Consider the following 17,888-nt stretch of genomic DNA (forward strand, 5'->3'; position numbering starts at 1 on the left):
CCCCTGCACCGGCAGAGAGCTCGGGGGATCCAGAGTCTGTCAGGCAGCTGCTGGGCTGGCCGCCTGTGTGGGAAGGAGCAGAGCCGACCTAGGGGTAAGTTGGGCCTCTTGCTCTCCCTGCTGCCCTGAGGCTGCTGGGCCAAAGAGGTCTTGGGCATCCAGCCCCTTGCTGGTCCCTTCCCTCTGACGAGGCCCTCTGAGCTCCAGCACCTTGCAGTGTGGAGACAGCCCCTGCCAGCAACCTCCTCTCCAAGGAGGCCTAAACCGCGGCCTAGGCCCAGGGGAAAGGCACCAGCGGGGATGAGACTGGGGAGGCGCCCGGGCATGTCTGGACCCAGTCCCCGCAACCTGCCCCTTGGTGGGGCAGTACCCCCGGAGGCCAGGAAGGTCTGGGAAACGCTGGCCAGGGGCAGGGGCCCTGCTGGGTCCTGCCCCTGGCCTGTGAGGCCTCTGAGCACAACCGGCCCTCTCCCACTGGAAGACCTCCCCGGTTGCCTCCAAAGGCCGGTTTGCAAGCGCTCCCGCCCACTGTTCCCAGCAGACGTGCACAATGCTCCTAAGCCCGGGAGAAAAGCGCTTCAGGGTGGTGCTCTCTCTGGGCCCTTGCCCCTGAGCCTGGGGGCAAGGCAGGGTGTCCACACTCCCAGGCCAAGGCAGAACCACATGCACACGTCTGATCTGCCCCCTGCACCGGCAGAGAGCTCGGGGGAGCCAGAGTCTGTCAGGCAGCTGCTGGGCTGGCCGCCTGTGTGGGAAGTGGCAGAGCCGACCTAGGGGCAAGTTGGGCCTCTTGCTCTCCCTGCTGCCCTGAGGCTGCTGGGCCAAAGAGGTCTTGGGCATCCAGCCCCTTGCTGGTCCCTTCCCTCTGACGAGGCCCTCTGAGCTCCAGCACCTTGCAGTGTGGAGACAGCCCCTGCCAGCAACCTCCTCTCCAAGGAGGCCTAAACCGAGGCCTAGGCCCAGGGGAAAGGCACCAGCGGGGATGAGCCTGGGGAGGCGCCCGGGCATGACTGGACCCAGTCCCCGCAGCCTGCCCCTTGGTGGGGCAGTACCACCGGAGGCCAGGAAGGTCTGGGCAAGGCTGGCCAGGGGCAGGGGCCCTGCTGGGTCCTGCCCCTGGCCTGTGGGGCCTCTGAGGACAACCGGCCCTCTCCCACTGGAAGACCTCCCCGGCTGCCTCCAAAGCCCGGTTTGCCAACACTCCCGCCCGCTGTTCTCGCCAGGCACGCACAATTCTCCCAAGCCCGGGAGAAAAGCGCTTCGGGGTATTGCTCTCTCCGGGCCCTTGCCCCTGAGCGTGGGGGCCAGGCAGTGGGTCCACACTCCCAGACCAAGGCAGAACCACATGCACACGTCTGTTCCTGCCCCCTACACCGGCAGAGAGCTCGGGGGAGCCAGAGTCTGTCAGGCAGCTGCTGGGCTGGCCGCCTGTGTGGGAAGGGGCAGAGCCGACTTAGGGGCAAGATGGGCCTCTTCCTCTCCCTGCGGCCCTGAGGCTGCTGGGCCAAAGAGGTCTTGGGCATCCAGCCCCTTGCTGGTCCCTTCCCTCTGACGAGGCCCTCTGAGCTCCAGCACCTTGCAGTGTGGAGACAGCCCCTGCCAGCAACCTCCTCTCCAAGGAGGCCTCAACCGAGGCCTAGGCCCAGGGGAAAGGCACCAGCGGGGATGAGCCAGTGGAGGCGCACGGGCATGTCTGGACCCAGTCCCCGCAGCCTGCCCCTTGGTGGGGCAGTACCCCCGGAGGCCAGGAAGGTCTGGGCAAGGCTGCCAGGGGCAGGGACACTGCTGGGTCCAGCCCCTGGCCTGTGGGGCGTCTGAGCACAACCGGCACTCTCCCGCTGGAAGACCTCCACGGCTGCCTCCAAAGGCCGGTTTGCAAGCGCTCCCGCCCACTGTTCCCAGCAGGCGTGTACAATGCTCCCAAGCCCGGGAGAAAAGCGCTTCGGGGTGGTGCTCTCTCCGGGCACTTGCCCCTGAGCCTGGGGACAAGGCACGGTGTCCACACTCCCAGGCAAAGTCAGAACCACATGCACACCTCTGATCTGCCCCCTGCACCGGCAGAGAGCTCAGGGGAGCCAGAGTATGTCAGGCAGCTGCTGGGCTGGCCGCCTGTGTGGGAAGGGGTAGAGCCGACCTAGGGGCAAGTTGGGCCTCTTGCTCTCCCTGCTGCCCTGAGGCTGCTGGAACAAAGAGGTCTTGGGCGTCCAGCCCCTTGCTGGTCCCTTCCCTCTGACGAGGCCCTCTGAGCTCCAGCACCTTGCAGTGTGGAGACAGCCCCTGCCAGCAACCTCCTCTCCAAGGAAGCCTAAACCGAGGCCTAGGCCCAGGGGAAAGGCACCAGTGGGGATGAGCCTGGGGAAGCGCCCGGGCATGTCTGGACCCAGTCCCCGCAGCCTGCCCCTTGGTGGGGCAGTACCCCCTGAGGCCAGGAAGGTCTGGGAAAGGCTGGCCCGGGGCAGGGGACCTGCTGGGTCCTGCCCCTGGCCTGTGGGGCCTCTGAGCACAACCGGCCCTCTCCCACTGGAAGACCTCCCCGGCTGCCTCCAAAGGCCGGTTTGCAAGCACTCCCGCCCACTGTTCCCACCAAGCGCGCACAATGCTCCCAAGCCCGGGAGAAAAGCGCTTCGGGGTGGTGCTCTCTCCGGGCCCTTGCCCCTGAGCCTGGGGGCCAGGAAGGGGGAACACACTCCCAGGCCAAGGCAGAACGACAGGCACATGTCTGTTCCTGCCCCCTACACCGGCAGAGAGCTCGGGGGAACCAGAGTCTCTCAGGCAGGTGCTGGGCTGGCCGCCTGTGTGGGAAGGGGGAGAGCCGACCTAGGGGCAAGTTGGGCCTCTTGCTCTCCCTGCTGCCCTGAGGCTGCTGGGCCAAAGACGTCTTGGGCATCCAGCCCCTAACTGGTCCCTTCCCTCTGACGAGGCCCACTGAGCTCCAGCACCTTGCAGTGTGGAGACAGCACCTGCCAGCAATCTCCTCTCCAAGGAGGCCTCAACCGAGGCCTAGGCCGAGGGAAAAGGCACCAGCGGGGTTGAGCCAGGGGAGGCGCCCGGGCATGTCTGGACCCTGTCCCTGCAGCCTGCCCCTTGGTGGGGCAGTACCCCCGGAGGCCAGGAAGGTCTGGGCAAGGCTGGCCAGGGGCAGGGGCCCTGCTGGGTCCTGCCCCTGGCCTGTGGGGCCTCTGAGCACAACCGGCCCTTGCCCACTGGAAGACCTCCCCGGCTGCCTCCAAAGGCCGGTTTGCAAGCACTCCCGCCCATTGTTCCCGCCAGGCGCACACAATGCTCCCAAGCCCGGGAGAAAAGCGCTTCGGGGTGGTGGTCTCTCCGGGCCCCTGCCCCTGAGCCTGGGGGCCAGGCAGGGGATCCACAGTCCCAGGCCAAGGCAGAACCACATGCACACGTCTGTTCCTGCCCCCTCCACCGGCAGAGAGCTGGGGGGAGCCAGAGTCTGTCAGGCAGCTGCTGGGCTGGCCGCCTGTGTGGGAAGGGGCAGAGCCGACCTAGGGGCAAGTTGGGCCTCTTGCTCTCCCTGCTGCCCTGAGGCTGCTGGGCCAAAGAGGTCTTGGGCATCCAGCCCCTTGCTGGTCCCTTCCCTCTGACGAGGCCCTCTGAGCTCCAGCACCTTGCAGTGTGGAGACAGCCCCTGCCAGCAACCTCCTCTCCAAGGAGGCCTCAACCGAGGCCTAGGCCCAGGGGAAAGGCACCAGCGGGGATGAGCCAGTGGAGGCGCACGGGCATTTCTGGACCCAGTCCCCGCAGCCTGCCCCTTGGTGGGGCAGTACCCCCGGAGGCCAGGAAGGTCTGGGCAAGTCTGGCCAGGGGCAGGGGCCCTGCTGGGTCCTGCCCCTGGCCTGTGGGGCCTCTGAGCACAACCGGCCCTCTCCCACTGGAAGACCTCCCCGGCTGCGTCCAAAGGCCGGTTTGCCAACACTCCCGCCCGCTGTTCCCGCCAGGCACGCACAATGCTCCCAAGCCCGGGAGAAAAGCGCTTCGGGGTGGTGCTCTCTCCGGGCCCTTCCCCCTGAGCCTGGGGGCAAGGCAGGGGGAACACCCTCCCAGACCAAGGCAGAACCACATGCACACGTCTGTTCCTGCCCCCTACACCGGCAGAGAGCTCGGGGGAGCCAGAGTCTGTCAGGCAGCTGCTGGGTTGGCTGCCTGTGTGGGAAGGGACAGAGCCGCCCTAGGGGCAAGTTGGGCCTCTTGCTCTCCCTGCTGCCCTGAGGCTGCTGGGCCAAAGACGTCTTGGGCATCCAGCCCCTTGCTGGTCCCTTCCCGCTGACGAGGCCCTCTGAGCTCCAGCACCTTGCAGTGTGGAGACAGCCCCTGCCAGCAACCTCCTCTCCAAGGAGGCCTCAACCGAGGCCTAGGCCCAGGGGAAAGGCACCAGCGGGGATGAGCCTGGGGAGGCGCCCGGGCATGTCTGGACCCAGTCCCCGCAGCCTGCCCCTTGGTGGGGTAGTACCCCCGGAGGCCAGGAAGGTCTGTGCAAGGCTGCCAGGGGCAGGGACAGCGCTGGGTCATGCCCCTGGCCTGTGGGGCGTCTGAGCACAACCGGCACTCTCCCGCTGGAAGACCTCCCCGTCTGCCTCTAAAGGCCGGTTTGCAAGCACTCCCGCCCGCTGTTCCCGCCAGGCACGCACAATGCTCCCAAGCCCGGGAGAAAAGCGCTTTCGGGTGGTGCTCTCTCCGGGCCCTTGCCCCTGAGCCTGAGTGCCAGGCAGGGGGTCCACACTCCCAGGCCAAGGCAGAACCACATGCACACGTCTGTTCCTGCCCCCTGCACCGGCAGAGAGCTCGGGGGAGCCAGAGTCTGTCAGGCAGCTGCTGGGCTGGCCGCCTGTGTGGGAAGGGGCAGAGCCGACCTAGGGGCAAGTTGGGCCTCTTGCTCTCCCTGCTGCCCTGAGGCTGCTGGGCCAAAGAGGTCTTGGGCATCCAACCCCTTGCTTGTCCCTTCCCTCTGACGAGGCCCTCTGAGCTCCAGCACCTTGCAGTGTGGAGACAGCCCCTGCCAGCAACCTCCTCTCCAAGGAGGCCTCAACCGAGGCCTAGGACCAGGGGAAAGGCACCAGCGGGGATGAGCCTGGGGAGGCGCCCGGGCATGTCTGGACCCAGTCCCCGCAGCCTGCCCCTTGGTGGGGCGGTACCCCCGGAGGCCAGGAAGGTCTGGGCAAGGCTGGCCAGGGGCAGGGGCCCTGCTGGGTCCTGCCCCTGGCCTGTGGTGCCTCTGAGCACAACCGGCCCTCTCCCACGGGAAGACCTCCCCGGCTGCCTCCAAAGGCCAGTTTGCCAACACTCCCGCCCGCTGTTCCCGCCAGGCACGCACAATGCTCCCAAGCCCGGGAGAAAAGCGCTTCGGGGTGTTGCTCTCTCCGGGCCCTTGCCCCTGAGCCTGGGGGCCAGTCAGTGCGTCCACACTCCCAGACCAAGGCAGAACCACATGCACACGTCTGTTCCTGACCCCTGCACCGGGAGAGAGCTCGGGGGAGCCAGAGTCTGTCAGGCAGCTGCTGGGCTGGCCGCCTGTGTGGGAAGGGGCAGAGCCGACCTAGGGGCAAGTTGGGCCTCTTGCTCTCCCTGCTGCCCTGAGGCTGCTGGGCCAAAGAGGTCTTGGGTATCCAGCCCCTTGCTGGTCCCTTCCCTCTGACGAGGCCCTCTGAGCTCCAGCACCTTGCAGTGTGGAGACAGCCCCTGCCAGCAACCTCCTCTCCAATGAGGCCTCAACCGAGGCCTAGGTCCAGGGGAAAGGCACCAGCGGGGATGAGCCTGGGGAGGCGCCCGGGCATGTCTGGACCCAGTCCCCGCAGCCTGCCCCTTGGTGGGGCAGTACCCCCGGAGGCCAGGAAAGTCTGTGCAAGGCTGCCAGGGGCAGGGACAGCGCTGGGTCCTGCCCCTGGCCTGTGGGGCGTCTGAGCACAACCGGCACTCTCCCGCTGGAAGACCTCCCCGTCTGCCTCCAAAGGCCGGTTTGCAAGCACTCCCGCCCGCTGTTCCCGCCAGGCACGCACAATGCTCCCAAGCCCGGGAGAAAAGCGCTTCGGGGTGGTGCTCTCTCCGGGCCCTTGCCCCTGAGCCTGGGGGCCAGGCAGGGGGAACACACTCCCAGGCCAAGACAGAACGACATGAACACGTCTGTTCCTGCCCCCCGCACCGGCAGAGAGCTCGGGGGAGCCAGAGACTGCCAGGCTGCTGCTGGGCTGGCTGCCTGTGTGCGACGGGGCAGAGCCGACCTAGGGGCAAGTCGGGCCTCTTGCTCTCCCTGCTGCCCTGAGGCTGCTGGGTCAATGAGGTCTTGGGCATCCAGCCCTTTGCTGGTCCCTTCCATCTGACGAGGCCCTCTGAGCTCTAGCACCTTGCAGTGTGGAGACAGCCCCTGCCAGCAACCTCCTCTCCAACGAGGCCTCAACCGAGGCCTACGCCCAGGGGAAAGGCACCAGCGGGGATGATCCTGGGGAGGCGCACGGACATGTCTGGACCCAGTCCCCGCAGCCTGCCCCTTGGTGGGGCAGTACCCCCGGAGGCCAGGAAGGTCTGGGCAAGGCTGGCCAGGGGCAGGGACACTGCTGGGTCCTGTCTCTGGCCTGTGGGGCCTCTGAGCACAACCGGCCCTCTCCCACTGGAAGACCTCCCCGGCTGCCTCCAAAGTCCTGTTTGCAAACACTCCCGCCCGCTGTTCACGCCAGGCTCGCACAATGCTCCCAAGCCCGGGAGAAAAGCGCTTTGGGGTGGTGCTCTCTCCGGGCCCTTGCCCCTGAGCCTGCGGGCAAGGCAGGAGGAACACACTCTCAGGCCAAGGCAGAACCACATGCCCACGTCTGTTCCTGTCCCCTGCACCGGGAGAGAGCTTGGGGGAGCCAGAGTCTGTCAGGCAGCTGCTGGGTTGGCCGCCTGTGTGGGAAGGGGCAGAGCCGACCTAGGGGCAAGTTGGGCCTCTTGCTCTCCCTGCTGCCCTGAGGCTGCTGGGCCAAAGACATCTTGGGCATCCAGCCCCTTGCTGGTCCCTTCCCTCTGACGAGGCCCTCTGAGCTCCAGCACCTTGCAGTGTGGAGACAGCCCCTGCCAGCAACCTCCTCTCCAAGGAGGCCTCAACCGAGGCCTAGGCCCAGGGGAAAGGCACCAGCGGGGATGAGCCAGGGGAGGCGCCCGAGCATGTCTGGACCCAGTCCCCGCAGCCTGCCCCTTCGTGGGGCAGTACCCCCGGAGGCCAGGAAGGTCGGGCAAGCCTGGCCAGGGGCAGGGGCCCTGCTGCGTCCTGCCCCTGGCCTGTGGGGCCTCTGAGCACAACCGGCCCTCTCCCACTGGAAGACCTCCCCGGCTGCCTCCAAAGGCCGGTTTGCAAGCGCTCCCGCCCACTGTTCCCAGCAGGCGTGCACAATGCTCCCAAGCCCGGGAGAAAAGCGCTTCAGGGTGGTGTTCTCTCCGGGCACTTACCCCTGAGCCTGGGGGCAAGGCACGGTGTCCACACTCCCAGGCCCTGTCAGAACCACATGCACACCTCTGATCTGCCTCCTGCACCGGCAGAGAGCTCGGGGGAGCCAGAGTCTGTCAGGCAGCTGCTGGGCTGGCCGCCTGTGTGGGAAGGCGCAGAGCCGACCTAGGGGCAAGTTGGGCCTCTTGCTCTCCCTGCTGCCCTGAGGCTGCTGGGCCAAAGAGGTCTTGGGCATCCAGCCCCTTGCTTGTCCCTTCCCTCTGACGAGGCCCTCTGAGCTCCAGCACCTTGCAGTGTGGAGACAGCCCCTGCCAGCAACCTCCTCTCCAAGGAGGCCTCAACCGAGGCCTAGGCCCAGGGGAAAGGCACCAGCGGGGATGAGCCTGGGGAGGCGCCCGGGCATGTCTGGACCCAGTCCCCGCAGCCTGCCCCTTGGTGGGGCAGTACCCCCGGAGGCCAGGAAGGTCTGGGCAAGGCTGGCCAGGGGCAGGGGCCCTGCTGGGTCCTGCCCCTTGCCTGTAGGGCCTCTGAGCACAACCGGCCCTCTCCCGCTGGAAGAGCTCCCCAGCTGCCTCCAAAGGCCAGTTTGCCAACACTCCTGCCCGCTGTTCCCGCCAGGCACGCACAATGCTCCCAAGCCCGGGAGAAAAGCACTTCGAGGTGGTGCTCTCTCCGGGCCCTTGCCCCTGAGCCTGTGGGCAAGGCAGGGGGAACACTCTCCCAGACCAAGGCAGAACCACATGCACACGTCTGTTCCTGTTCCCTGCACCGGCAGAGAGCTCGGGGGAGCCAGAGTCTCTCAGGCAGGTGCTGGGCTGGCCGCCTGTGTGGTCAGGGGCAGAGCCGACCTAGGGGCAAGTTGGGCCTCTTGCTCTCCCTGCTGCCCTGAGGCTGCTGGGCCAAAGACGTCTTGGGCATCCAGCCCCTTACTGGTCCCTTCCCTCTGACGAGGCCCTCCGAGCTCCAGCACCTTGCAGTGTGGAGACAGCACCTGCCAGCAATCTCCTCTCCAAGGAGGCCTCAACCTAGGCCTAGGCCCAGGGGAAAGGCACCAGCGGGGTTGAGCCAGGGGAGGCGCCCGTGAATGTCTGGACCCTGTCCCCGCAGACTGCCCCTTGGTGGGGCAGTACCCCCGGAGGCCAGGAAGGTCTGGGCAAGGCTGGCCAGGGGCAGGGGCCCTGCTGGGTCCTGCCCCTGGCCTGTGGGGCCTCTGAGCACAACCGGCCCTCTCCCACTGGAAGACCTCCCCGGCTGCCTCCGAAGGCCGGTTTGCAAGCACTCCCGCCCAGTGTTCCCGCCAGGCGCGCACAATGATCCCAAGCCCGGGAGAAAAGCGCTTCGGGGTGGTGGTCTCTCCAGGAACTTGCCCCTGAGCCTGGGGGCCAGGCAGGGGATCCACAGTCCCAGGCCAAGGCAGAACCACATGCACACGTCTGTTTCTGCCCCCTCCACCGTCAGAAAGCTGGGGGGAGCCAGAGTCTGTCAGGCAGCTGCTGGGCTGGCCGCCTGTGTGTGAACGGGCAGAGCCGACCTAGGGGCAAGTTGGGCCTCTTGCTCTCCCTGCTGCCCCGAGGCTGCTGGGCCAAAGAGGTCTTGGGCATCCAGCCCCTTGCTGGTCCCTTCCCTCTGACGAGGCCCTCTGAGCTCCAGTACCTTGCAGTGTGGAGACAGCCCCTGCCAGCAACCTCCTGTCCAAGGAGGCCTCAACCGAGGCCTAGGCCCAGGGGAAAGGCACCAGCGGGGATGAGAAAGTGGAGGCGCACGGGCATGTCTGGACCCAGTCCCCAGAGCCTTCCCCTTGGTGGGGCAGTACCCCCGGAGGCCAGGAAGGTCTGGGCAAGGCTGGCCAGGGGCAGGGGCCCTGCTGGGTCCTGCCCCTGGCCTGTGGGGCCTCTGAGCACAACCGGCCCTCTCCCACTGGAAGACCTCCCCGGCTGCCTCCAAAGTCCTGTTTGCAAACACTCTCGCCCGCTGTTCACGCCAGGCTCGCACAATGCTCCCAAGCCCGGGAGAAAAGCGCTTCGGGGTGGTGCTCTCCCTGGGCCCTTGCCCCTGAGCCTGGGGGCAAGGCAGGGGGAACACACTCCCAGGCCAAGGCAGAACCACATGCCCACGTCTGTACCTGTCCCCTGCACCGGCAGAGAGCTCGGGGGAGCCAGAGTCTCTCAGGCAGGTGCTGGGCTGGCCGCCTGTGTGGGAAGGGGCAGAGCCGACCTAGGGGCAAGTTGGGCCTCTTGCTCTCCCTGCAGCCCTGAAGCTGCTGGGCTAAAGACGTCTTGGGCATCCAGCCCCTTACTGGTCCCTTCCCTCTGATGAGGCCCTCTGAGCTCCAGCACCTTGCAGTGCGGAGACAGCACCTGCCAGCAATCTCCTCTCCAAGGAGGCCTCAACCGAGGCCTAGGCCCAGGGGAAAGGCCCCAGCGGGGTTGAGCCAGGGGAGGCGCCCGGGCATGTCTGGACCCTGTCCCCGCAGCCTGCCCCTTGGTGGGGCAGTACCCCCGGAGGCCAGGAAGGTCTGGGCAAGGCTGGCCAGGGGCAGGGGCCCTGCTGGGTCCTGCCCCTGGCCTGTGGGGCCTCTGAGCACAACCGGCCCTCTCCCACTGGAAGACCTCCCCGGCTGCCTCCAAAGGCCGGTTTGCAAGCATTCCCGCCCACTGTTCCCGCCAGGCGCGCACAATGCTCCCAAGCCCGGGAGAAAAGCGCTTCGTGGTGGTGGTCTCTCCGGGCCCTTGCCCCTGAGCCTGGGGGCCAGGCAGGGGATCCACAGTCCCAGGCGAAGGCAGAACCACATGCACACGTCTGTTCCTGCCCCCTCCACCGACAGAGAGCTGGGGGGATCCAGAGTCTGTCAGGCAGCTGCTGGGCTGGCCGCCTGTGTGGGAAGGGGAAGAGCCGACCTAGGGGCAAGTTGGGCCTCTTGCTCTCCCTGCTGCCCTGAGGCTGCTGGGTCAAAGAGGTCTTGGGCATCCAGCCCTTTGCTGGTCCCTTCCCTCTGACGAGGCCCTCTGAGCTCCAGCACCTTGCAGTGTGGAGACAGCCCCTGCCAGCAACCACCTCTCCAAAGAGGCCTCAACCGAGGCCTATGCCCAGGGGAAAGGCACCAGCGGGGATGATCCTGGGGAGGCGCACGGACATGTCTGGACCCAGTCCCCGCAGCCTGCCCCTTGGTGGGGCAGTACCCCCGGAGGCCAGGAAGGTCTGGGCAAGGCTGGCCAGGGGCAGGGGCCCTGCTGGGTCCCGCCCCTGGCCTGTGAGGCCTCTGAGAACAACCGGCCCTCTCCCACTGGAAGACCTCCCCGGCTGCCTCCAAAGTCCTGTTTGCAAACACTCCCGCTCGCTGTTCACGCCAGGCTCGCACAATACTCCCAAGCCTGGGAGAAAAGCGCTTCGGGGTGGTGCTCTCCCTGGGCCCTTGCGCCTGAGCCTGGGGGAAAGGCAGGGGGAACACACTCCCAGACCAAGGCAGAACCACATGCACACGTCTGTTCCTGTCCCCTGCACCGAAGGAGAGCTGGGGGGAGCCAGAGTCTGTCAGGCAGCTGCTGGGCTGGCCGCCTGTGTGGGAAGTGGAAGAGCCGACCTAGGGGCAAGTTGGGCCTCTTGCTCTCCCTGCTGCCCTGAGGCTGCTGGGCCAAAGACGTCTTGGGCATCCAGCCCCTTACTGGTCCCTTCCCTCTGACGAGGCCCTCTGAGCTCCAGCACCTTACAGTGTGGAGACAGCCTCTGCCGGCAATCTCCTCTCCAAGGAGGCCTAAACCGAGGCCTAGGCCCAGGGGAAAGGCACCAGCGGGGATGAGCCAGGGGAGGCGCCCGAGCATGTCTGGACCCAGTCCCCGCAGCCTGCCCCTTGGTGGGGCAGTACCCCCGGAGGCCAGGAAGGTCTGGGCAAGGCTGGCCAGGGGCAGGGGCCCTGCTGGGTCCTGCCCCTGGCCTGTGGGGCCTCTGAGCACAACCGGCCCTCTCCCACTGGAAGACCTCCCCGGCTGCCTCCAAAGGCCGGTTTGCAAGCGCTCCCGCCCACTGTTCCCAGCAGGCGGGCACAATGCTCCTAAGCCCGGGAGAAAAGCGCTTCAGGGTGGTGTTCTCTCTGGGATCTTGCCCCTGAGCCTGGGGGCAAGGCAGGTGGTCCACACTCCCAGGCCAAGGCAGAACCACATGCACACGTCTGATCTGCCCCCTGCACCGGCAGAGAGCTCGGGGGAGCCAGAGTCTGTCAGGCAGCTGCTGGGCTGGCCGCCTGTGTGGGAAGTGGCAGAGCCAACCTAGGGGCAAGTTGGGCCTCTTGCTCTCCCTGCTGCCCTGAGGCTGCTGGGCCAAAGAGGTCTTGGGCATCGAGCCCCTTGCTGGTCCCTTCCCTCTGACGAGGCCCTCTGAGCTCCAGCACCTTGCTGTGTGGAGACAGCCCCTGCCAGCAACCTCCTCTCCAAGGAGGCCTCAACCGAGGCCTAGGCCCAGGGGAAAGGCACCAGCGGGGATGAGCCTGGGGAGGCGCCCGGGCATGTCTGGACCCAGTCCCCGCAGCCTGCCCCTTGGTGGGCAGTACCCCCGGAGGCCAGGAAGGTCTGGGAAAGGCTGGCCAGGGGCAGGGGACCTGCTGGGTCCTGCCCCTGGCCTGTGGGGCCTCTGAGCACAACCGGCCCTCTCCCACTGGAAGACCTCCCCGGCTGCCTCCAAAGGCCGGTTTGCAAGCGCTCCCGCCCACTGTTCCCAGCAGGCGGGCACAATGCTCCTAAGCCCGGGAGAAAAGCGCTTCGTGGTGGTGGTCTCTCCGGGCCCTTGCCCCTGAGCCTGGGGGCCAGGCAGGGGATCCACAGTCCCAGGCGAAGGCAGAACCACATGCACACGTCTGTTCCTGCCCCCTCCACCGACAGAGAGCTGGGGGGATCCAGAGTCTGTCAGGCAGCTGCTGGGCTGGCCGCCTGTGTGGGAAGGGGAAGAGCCGACCTAGGGGCAAGTTGGGCCTCTTGCTCTCCCTGCTGCCCTGAGGCTGCTGGGTCAAAGAGGTCTTGGGCATCCAGCCCTTTGCTGGTCCCTTCCCTCTGACGAGGCCCTCTGAGCTCCAGCACCTTGCAGTGTGGAGACAGCCCCTGCCAGCAACCACCTCTCCAAAGAGGCCTCAACCGAGGCCTACGCCCAGGGGAAAGGCACCAGCGGGGATGATCCTGGGGAGGCGCACGGACATGTCTGGACCCAGTCCCCGCAGCCTGCCCCTTGGTGGGGCAGTACCCCCGGAGGCCAGGAAGGTCTGTGCAAGGCTGGCCAGGGGCAGGGGCCCTGCTGGGTCCCGCCCCTGGCCTGTGAGGCCTCTGAGAACAACCGGCCCTCTCCCACTGGAAGACCTCCCCGGCTGCCTCCAAAGTCCTGTTTGCAAACACTCCCGCTCGCTGTTCACGCCAGGCTCGCACAATGCTCCCAAGCCTGGGAGAAAAGCGCTTCGGGGTGGTGCTCTCCCTGGGCCCTTGCGCCTGAGCCTGGGGGCAAGGCAGGGGGAACACACTCCCAGACCAAGGCAGAACCACATGCACACGTCTGTTCCTGTCCCCTGCACCGACAGAGAGCTGGGGGGAGCCAGAGTCTGTCAGGCAGCTGCTGGGCTGGCCGCCTGTGTGGGAAGTGGAAGAGCCGACCTAGGGGCAAGTTGGGCCTCTTGCTCTCCCTGCTGCCCTGAGGCTGCTGGGCCAAAGACGTCTTGGGCATCCAGCCCCTTACTGGTCCCTTCCCTCTGACGAGGCCCTCTGAGCTCCAGCACCTTGCAGTGTGGAGACAGCCCCTGCCAGCAATCTCCTCTCCAAGGAGGCCTAAACCGAGGCCTAGGCCCAGGGGAAAGGTACCAGCGGGGATGAGCCAGGGGAGGCGCCCGAGCATGTCTGGACCCAGTCCCCGCAGCCTGCCCCTTGGTGGGGCAGTACCCCCGGAGGCCAGGAAGGTCTGGGCAAGGCTGGCCAGGGGCAGGGGCCCTGCTGGGTCCTGCCCCTGGCCTGTGGGGCCTCTGAGCACAACCGGCCCTCTCCCACTGGAAGACCACCCCGGCTGCCTCCAAAGGCCGGTTTGCAAGCGCTCCCGCCCACTGTTCCCAGCAGGCGGGCACAATGCTCCTAAGCCCGGGAGAAAAGCGCTTCGTGGTGGTGGTCTCTCCGGGCCCTTGCCCCTGAGCCTGGGGGCCAGGAAGGGGGTCCACACTCCCAGGCCAAGGCAGAACCACATGCACACGTCTGTTCCTGCCCCCTGCACCGGCAGAGAGCTCGGGGGAGCCAGAGTCTGTCAGGCAGCTGCTGGGCTGGCCGCCTGTGTGGGAAGGGGCAGAGCCGACCTAGGGGCAAGTTGGGCCTCTTGCTCTCCCTGCTGCCCTGAGGATGCTGGGCCAAAGAGTTCTTGGGCATCCAGCCCCTTGCTGGTCCCTTCCCTCTGACGAGGCCCTCTGAGCTCCAGCACCTTGCAGTGTGGAGACAGCCCCTGCCAGCAACCTCCTCTCCAAAGAGGCCTCAACCGAGGCCTAGGCCCAGGGGAAAGGCACCAGCGGGGATGAGCCTGGGGAGGCGCCCGGGCATGTCTGGACCCAGTCCCCGCAGCCTGCCCCTTGGTGGGGCAGTACCCCCGGAGGCCAGGAAGGTCTGGGCAAGGCTGGCCAGGGGCAGGGGCCCTGCTGGGTCCTGCCCCTGGCCTGTGGGGCCTCTGAGCACAACCGGCCCTCTCCCACTGGAAGACCTCCCCGGCTGCCTGCAAAGGCCGGTTTGCAAGCACTCAATCCCGCTGTTCCCGCCAGCCGCGCACAATGCTCCCAAGCCCGGGAGAAAAGCGCTTCGGGGTGGTGCTCTCTCCCGGCCCTTGGAAGACCTCCCCGGCTGCCTCCAAAGGCTGGTTTTCAAGAACTCCCTCCCGCTGACCCGCCAGCCGCACACAATGCTCCCAAGCCCGGGAGAAAAGCATTTTGGGGTGGTGCTCTCTCCGGGCCCATGGAAGACCTCCCCGGCTGCCTCGAAAGGCCGGTTTGCAAGCACTCCCGTCCGCTGTTCCCGACAGCCGCGCACAATGCTCCCAATTCCGGAGAAAAGTGCTTCGGGATGGTGCTCTCTCCGGGCTCTCGGAAGACCTCCCAAGCTGCCTCCAAAGGCCGGTTTGCAAGCACTCCCGCCCGCTGTTCCCGCCAGCCACGCACAATCCTCCAAAACCCCGGAGAAAAGCGCTTCGGGGTGGTGTTCTCTCCGTGCCCATGGAAGACCTCCCGGGGTTCCCCCAAAGGCCGGTTTGGAAGCACTCCCACTCGCTGTTCCCGCCATCGGCGCAAATGTTCCAAGCCCGGGAGAAAAGCGCTTCTGGGTGGTGCTCTCTCCTGGCCCTTGGAAGACCTCCCCGGCTGCCTCCAATGGCCAGTTTGCAAGCACTCATGCCCGCTGTTCCCACCAGCCGCGCACAATGCTCCCAAGCCCGGGAGAAAAGCTTTTTGGGGTGGTGCTCACACCGGGCCCTGGAAGACCTCCCCGGCTGCCTGCAAAGGCCGGTTTTCAAGCACTCCTGCCTGCTGTTCCCGCCACCCGCGCACAATACTCCCAAGCCCGGGAGAAAAGCGCTTCGGGGTGGTGCTCTCTACAGGCCATTGGAAGACCTCCCCCGCTGCCTCCAAAGGCCGGTTTGCAAGCGCTCCCGCCCACTGTTCCCAGCAGGCGGGCACAATGCTCCTAAGCCCAGGAGAAAAGCGCTTCGTGGTGGTGGTCTCTCCGGGCCCTTGCCCCTGAGCCTGGGGGCCAGGCAGGGGATCCACAGTCCCAGGCGAAGGCAGAACCACATGCACACGTCTGTTCCTGCCCCCTCCACCGACAGAGAGCTGGGGGGATCCAGAGTCTGTCAGGCAGCTGCTGGGCTGGCCGCCTGTGTGGGAAGGGGAAGAGCCGACCTAGGGGCAAGTTGGGCCTCTTGCTCTCCCTGCTGCCCTGAGGCTGCTGGGTCAAAGAGGTCTTGGGCATCCAGCCCTTTGCTGGTCCCTTCCCTCTGACGAGGCCCTCTGAGCTCCAGCACCTTGCAGTGTGGAGACAGCCCCTGTCAGCAACCTCCTCTCCAAAGAGGCCTCAACCGAGGCCTACGCCCAGGGGAAAGGCACCAGCGGGGATGATCCTGGGGAGGCGCACGGACATGTCTGGACCCAGTCCCCGCAGCCTGCCCCTTGGTGGGGCAGTACCCCCGGAGGCCAGGAAGGTCTGTGCAAGGCTGGCCAGGGGCAGGGGCCCTGCTGGGTCCCGCCCCTGGCCTGTGAGGCCTCTGAGAACAACCGGCCCTCTCCCACTGGAAGACCTCCCCGGCTGCCTCCAAAGGCCGGTTTGCAATCGCTCCCGCCCACTGTTCCCAGCAGGCGGGCACAATGCTCCTAAGCCCGGGAGAAAAGCGCTTCAGGGTGGTGTTCTCTCTGGGACCTTGCCCCTGAGCCTGGGGGCAAGGCAGGGGGTCCACACTCCCAGGCCAAGGCAGAACCACATGCACACGTCTGATCTGCCCCCTGCACCGGCAGAGAGCTCGGGGGAGCCAGAGTCTGTCAGGCAGCTGCTGGGCTGGCCGCCTGTGTGGGAAGTGGCAGAGCCAACCTAGGGGCAAGTTGGGCCTCTTGCTCTCCCTGCTGCCCTGAGGCTGCTGGGCCAAAGAGGTCTTGGGCATCGAGCCCCTTGCTGGTCCCTTCCCTCTGACGAGGCCCTCTGAGCTCCAGCACCTTGCAGTGTGGAGACAGCCCCTGCCAGCAACCTCCTCTCCAAGGAGGCCTAAACCGAGGCCTAGGCCCAGGGGAAAGGCACCAGCGGGGATGAGCCTGGGGAGGCGCCCGGGCATGTCTGGACCCAGTCCCCGCAGCCTGCCCCTTGGTGGGCAGTACCCCCGGAGGCCAGGAAAGTCTGGGAAAGGCTGGCCAGGGGCAGGGGACCTGCTGGGTCCTGCCCCTGGCCTGTGGGGCCTCTGAGCACAACCGGCCCTCTCCCACTGGAAGACCTCCCCGGCTGCCTCCAAAGGCCGGTTTGCAAGCACTCCCGCCCACTGTTCCCACCAAGCGCTCACAATGCTCCCAAGCCCGGGAGAAAAGCGCTTCGGGGTGGTGTTCTCTCCGGGCCCTTGCCCCTGAGCCTGGGGGCCAGGAAGGGGGTCCACACTCCCAGGCCAAGGCAGAACCACATGCACACGTCTGTTCCTGCCCCCTGCACCGGCAGAGAGCTCGGGGGAGCCAGAGTCTGTCAGGCAGCTGCTGGGCTGGCCGCCTGTGTGGGAAGGGGCAGAGCCGACCTAGGGGCAAGTTGGGCCTCTTGCTCTCCCTGCTGCCCTGAGGATGCTGGGCCAAAGAGTTCTTGGGCATCCAGCCCCTTGCTGGTCCCTTCCCTCTGACGAGGCCCTCTGAGCTCCAGCACCTTGCAGTGTGGAGACAGCCCCTGCCAGCAACCTCCTCTCCAAAGAGGCCTCAACCGAGGCCTAGGCCCAGGGGAAAGGCACCAGCGGGGATGAGCCTGGGGAGGCGCCCGGGCATGTCTGGACCCAGTCCCCGCAGCCTGCCCCTTGGTGGGGCAGTACCCCCGGAGGCCAGGAAGGTCTGGGCAAGGCTGGCCAGGGGCAGGGGCCCTGCTGGGTCCTGCCCCTGGCCTGTGGGGCCTCTGAGCACAACCGGCCCTCTCCCACTGGAAGACCTCCCCGGCTGCCTCCAAAGGCCGGTTTGCAAGCACTCAATCCCGCTGTTCCCGCCAGCCGCGCACAATGCTCCCAAGCCCGGGAGAAAAGCGCTTCGGGGTGGTGCTCTCTCCCGGCCCTTGGAAGACCTCCCCGGCTGCCTCCAAAGGCTGGTTTTCAAGAACTCCCTCCCGCTGACCCGCCAGCCGCACACAATGCTCCCAAGCCCGGGAGAAAAGCATTTTGGGGTGGTGCTCTCTCCGGGCCCATGGAAGACCTCCCCGGCTGCCTCGAAAGGCCGGTTTGCAAGCACTCCCGTCCGCTGTTCCCGACAGCCGCGCACAATGCTCCCAATTCCGGAGAAAAGTGCTTCGGGATGGTGCTCTCTCCGGGCTCTTGGAAGACCTCCCAAGCTGCCTCCAAAGGCCGGTTTGCAAGCACTCCCGCCCGCTGTTCCCGCCAGCCTCGCACAATGCTCCCAAGCCCGGGAGAAAAGCGCTTCGGGGTGGTGTTCTCTCCGTGCCAATGGAGGACCTCCCTGGCTGCCCCCAAAGGCCGGTTTGCAAGCACTCCCACTCGCTGTTCCCGCCAGCCACGCACAATCCTCCAAAACCCCGGAGAAAAGCGCTTCGGGGTGGTGTTCTCTCCGTGCCCATGGAAGACCTCCCGGGGTGCCCCCAAAGGCCGGTTTGGAAGCACTCCCACTCGCTGTTCCCGCCATCGGCGCAAATGTTCCAAGCCCGGGAGAAAAGCGCTTCTGGATGGTGCTCTCTCCTGGCCCTTGGAAGACCTCCCCGGCTGCCTCCAATGGCCAGTTTGCAAGCACTCA

The sequence above is a fragment of the Dama dama genome, unplaced genomic scaffold (assembly GCF_033118175.1).
Source record: "Dama dama isolate Ldn47 unplaced genomic scaffold, ASM3311817v1 ptg000064l, whole genome shotgun sequence".
In the NCBI taxonomy this organism is placed as follows: domain Eukaryota; kingdom Metazoa; phylum Chordata; class Mammalia; order Artiodactyla; family Cervidae; genus Dama; species Dama dama.